At 42.7% G+C, this 4,774-nt stretch overlaps 1 long non-coding RNA gene across 1 annotated transcript; it reads left to right on the forward strand.

The window, feature by feature from the left end:
* The first annotated feature begins 999 nt into the window (after positions 1-999).
* Positions 1,000-3,987, forward strand: LOC122121965. Its single transcript, XR_006150065.1, has 3 exons — positions 1,000-1,187; positions 3,059-3,112; positions 3,333-3,987. It is a non-coding gene; the product is annotated as an uncharacterized LOC122121965 (long non-coding RNA).
* Positions 3,988-4,774: the final 787 nt, after the last annotated feature.

Raw genomic sequence — 4,774 nt, forward strand, 5'->3', positions numbered from 1 at the left:
AACCCTGTCATTAAAGTCTGTGAGACTTTTTTCTCCAATTAACTACTAAAAAGCCAGAAGTTAAAGTGTGGCCCTGAGTTCAAGGCCTCCCCCATAAATTAAAGTGACTTTCTTTCTCCTGCTCAGACCTTGCCACAGGTTTCCTTTGCCAAAGATCGTCTGTCTGTGGAGCCCTTTTTTACCAGCTGCATTCCTCTCTACTATCTCAGAAAAGAGAAATGCAGTTTATGTTGCCTTTTATTTTTACCAAGAGGCAACAAGCAATCTGGAAAGTGGTGAATAATGAGGAAAGTTTCAAAGGCTCAGGAATCCTACCTAAAATCACTTTAAATCTCTGGTTCTGGAGTTCAGCCAGTTATGATGTTGTGTCTTTGTAGATGGGCTGTTGTTGGTCAAGTGCTCTGTCCAGAGCCTCTCATCAGAATTGTAGTCTTACAGAATGTTAAAGATCAATTTTGTTACAGAATTCTGTGCATATGCACAAAGCAGGTGGTGCAGGTCGAATGAGACAGCTCTTTGGGACCTTTAGAAAGTCTTTGAAAAGTATTGTCACAAACAGGCAGCCATGACATCTTCATACATCCTACTAATTTTTGTCAGGACCTGATAAGAATGATTTCATCCTAATACTAGCAACTTTCTGCTGCTTCTGCATCATGTGTGTATGTGAGAGAGAGAGAGAGAGAGAGAGAGAGAAGACAGAGACAGAGATACAGAGACAGAGACACAGAGAGAGGGAGAGAGAGCTGGGGCTTAACCTCAGGGCCTGGGAGCTGGCCCAGAGCTTTTTTGCTGTAAGCTGCTGCTCTATCATTTGAGGCACAGTTCCACTTTCGGATTTTTGTTGGTTAATTTGAAATAAGTCTCATAAACTTTCCTGCCCAGACTGGCTTCAAACCTCAATCCTCAGATCTCAGTCTCGTGAGTAGCTAGACTCATATTATATCAATATATATGAATGTATATCAATCTCTATATATATCATATATGTAATATATATTCTTTTAGCTGTCATAAAATAATCAGATCACTTTCACAGAAGAGGAAAATGAGTCCCTGCGACCTGGAGCTGCTCTGTTAACTACCTAAACTACCTAACTGCCTTTTCATATGTGTCGTTGCACGCCGGCCTTCCAGGCACCAAGCGCATGATGAATGATGCTGGTGGCGACAGAAGATCCATAGAGGTGAGTAAGGCAAACAGCCCCTATAAATTCCAAAAGCGAAGCCAGTTGTACAGGGGCCAATGTGTAGAGGCTTGGGCTGGGCAAGAAGAGAAATAGGGTCCAGGTGTGCGCACAGATGTCAGCCTGATTCCCACAGAGCTGGGAGGAGGCTGCCTCCTGTTTACAGGCACAGAACAGAGCTTAATAGGTGGTAGTGCATGCCTCTCTTTGCTCTGCTGCCCATCTCCAGGTAGACTCTTGGGCCCTGCTGTTGCATCTTCCTGAGCCTTGGCAGCAGACTTTCTTCCTAGCTGATGGCTATATAAAAGTTTCCCCCTGGGCATTGGTGACTCAGGCCTGTAATTCTAGCTATTCAGGAGGCTGATATCTGAAGATCATAATCAAAAGCCAGCCCAGGCAGGACAGTCTAAGAGTCTTATCTCCAATTAACCTCAAAAAAAAGCTGGAAGTATAGTTGTGGCTCAAGTGGTAGAGCACTAGCTTTGAGCAAAATAGCTCAGGCACAGCACCCAGGCCTGGCACCAAAAAATAGTTTCCATTTCTGTGCTTGGTAGGTAGCTTTCTCTACTTTGAAAAGAACCTTTAGGGCTGGGAATTTGGCTTAGTAGTAGAATGCTTCCCTAACATGCATGAAGCTCTGGGTTCGATTCCTCAGTACCACATTAACAGAAAAGGCTGCAACTGACATTGGTTCAAGTGGTAGAGTACTCGCCTTGAGCAAAAGAAGCTCAGGGACAGTGCCTAGGCCCTGAGTTCAAGTCCCAGGACTGGCAAAAAAATGAAAAGAGCCCTTTATGAAATCTTCCTATAATGATGATCTGCAGATCCCCACTGATCCCTGACTTTCTTTCTCTCTCTCTTTCTCTCACTGTCTACCTTTCACACACACACACACACATACACACACACACATTCACACACACTCACACACACTCACACACGCATTCACACACACACATTCACACACACATTCACACACAAATTCACACACACACACACACACATTCACACACACTCACACACATATACATTCACACACACATTCACACACACTCTCTCTCACACACACACATTCACACACACACATTTACACACACACATTCACACACACACACACACACACACACAGCCACAACTGAGATCTGTGATGGAATCCAACCAGGACTCCCTGTGCAAACCATGTGAAATAAATCTCAGCACTTGATTCATAGATTCTTGACTTCAGAAAATGTGAAAACTGTAAGAAAAGAATGTGAAACACAGGAAAACCATAGGACAAATACAATTACTTGTCTATAATGATAGTCAAACCTCTATTTAAAATGAAGGTGGGGAGGGGATTGGAGTACAGCTCGGTGGTAGAGAAGAAGGAATGCTTAATATGAACAAGGCTTTGGATTTGATCCCTAGCACTAAAAACAAATGAATAGATAAATTTCTTTTAATTAACTCTTGAACCATCAGAGGGATGCTTTGGCTGGGCTTGCTGACTTTGAGTTTGGGTACTGCATGGGTCACTTTTAGGAAGGAAGTTGCCTCTAGTGTCGAGAAAGGGATGCTCATGGAACAAGGAGAGAGAAGAGTCAAGGATCCAGCTTTTGTTGTTCCAACCTTGTTTCTCACCTGTTAGCTCCCCTTCTGAGATCTTTCTAGAGACACAACTGGCACTGTCCACCCCTCAGCATGCTCCTGCCTCCTTCCCAGCTACTGTCTGTTCTACAAACTCCCATCCACCAATCTCTGCCCAGTGGGATCACAAATACCTTGTGACAGCACCCATGGCTAACCCTTCTGATGGACAGAAGACAGACAGCACCCTCCATTCACTTGATGAGAGACTTCCACCTTTCTTTTATTTTGTTTTTGTATAGGAGAAACTTGAGAGTACCTTCCTGTGACAGCAGGTGATCCACATGGACGCTGTGGTGAGCATTATTCCCCCCTCAAAAGCTTTGTGCCTCCATTGCAAACTTCTTTTATTTCCATGAAGAGAGAAAGAACCTGCTGAATTGTGTCTTCAATTCAAATGAAAATATTAGGATTTAATGTGATTCACATGGAGGGGTACGTTGTACACACAAGCTTTTTAAAAATAATTCTCAGGGGTTAAATAATTATCTTTCCTTTTTTGTTTTGTGGAAACAGTTTTTTCATTGAACCATTCTTCAAGATAGTGGGAGAAAAGCATCCAGAGAGGAAGCTGTGCTTAGCTGAAGGCTAATGCTCACGATTTGGAGGGGATGCACAGAAGAGCCTCTGTTGAGCTGTCACAAAGGAGAGCCAAAAGCTGGCGGTGCTGGTAAATAAAACTTTTGTATTTATATCTGAATATGAATAGCACTGCCACTTTCTTCACTAAGGATTTCCCCAGGCCCTGAGCTGTTAGACATTTGAGGAAAGCTATTCACCAAGACGCATGGCTTCACTGACACAATTCTTATTAACTTGCTTGAGTGACAGAAAGCTGGAGTTCCCTAAAAGACACTGAAAATGTACCAAAGACTTATTCATCTTTACCTTTCAAGACAGTTGAAAGTAAAAGCACTGAAACAAACAAGCAACTAAACAAAAAATAATAATAAAACCTTGTTTGTTAACTACTTAACTTTCCTTTGTATGCTTTCTTTTAGAAAAGGCCTGAGCATGTTGCATGTAACTAGAGTTTAGATGGGGCTTGGATTAGGTCATCTGTGCTGTGTTCCATCAAGACAGGTGCCTTGGCATTAAGGCTCAATTCTTTTCTGGGGAAATGAAAGAAAAAAAAGAGTTCTAGACAAAAGCAAGGCATTGAGATGATAGAATTAAAACCACCCTAGAAACAACCAGCTCAGTGATAACATGCCATGTAATGCTTCATTTTATGTGTCAACTTGACTGGGCCACTAGGTGCCCAGATAGTCATGTTTGTGAATAAAGCTAACCTTTCAATAAATACACTGAATAAAGCATATTGTCCTGTCTAATGAAGGTGGGCTCCTACCAATCAGGTGAATGTCTGACTAGAACAAAAGCTTGACCATCCCCCTAGTAAGACAGAACATTGCTTCTTATAGGCTCTACAATAGTGTCTAGCCTTTGGACTCAAACTGAGATGTTGACTCCAGAATTTTGTCCTTGTCAGCCTCCATGGTGACATAAGCCAATTCCTTATCCTGAATATCTTTGCTGTATCTGCACATCCTATGGGTTCTTCTGTGGTTGGTAGTATTGTCCACCTCTCATCTTTGCATATTGACACTGAGCTTTCTACCACATAAGCAGTGTGTTTGAGAACATTGTAGTTACCAAGGAAGTTTTACAAAGTGTACCTATTTCAGTCTCTGGAATATACCCAAACATTAGAGGTTGAGAACCCTGAGTTAGACGCTACCAGTTGCAAAGCTTTATGGGATGGTATAACCTAGGGACTCTTCATGGGATGACATAATGTGAAGAGACACTCTTCCAGGATGCCTGGACCCCAGGAGGACCTTCTCCTTCATTTAACCCAGATAGATTAGACCCTTGCTTGAGGCTGACCCTGCCCTAGGGTCTGGGTTTGCACCATAAGGGAGGATGGCAGGATGTAGAGAAAAATGTGTCAGATG

The sequence above is a fragment of the Dipodomys spectabilis genome, unplaced genomic scaffold (assembly GCF_019054845.1).
Source record: "Dipodomys spectabilis isolate Male_0828 unplaced genomic scaffold, ASM1905484v1 ptg000199l, whole genome shotgun sequence".
NCBI lineage: Eukaryota > Metazoa > Chordata > Mammalia > Rodentia > Heteromyidae > Dipodomys > Dipodomys spectabilis.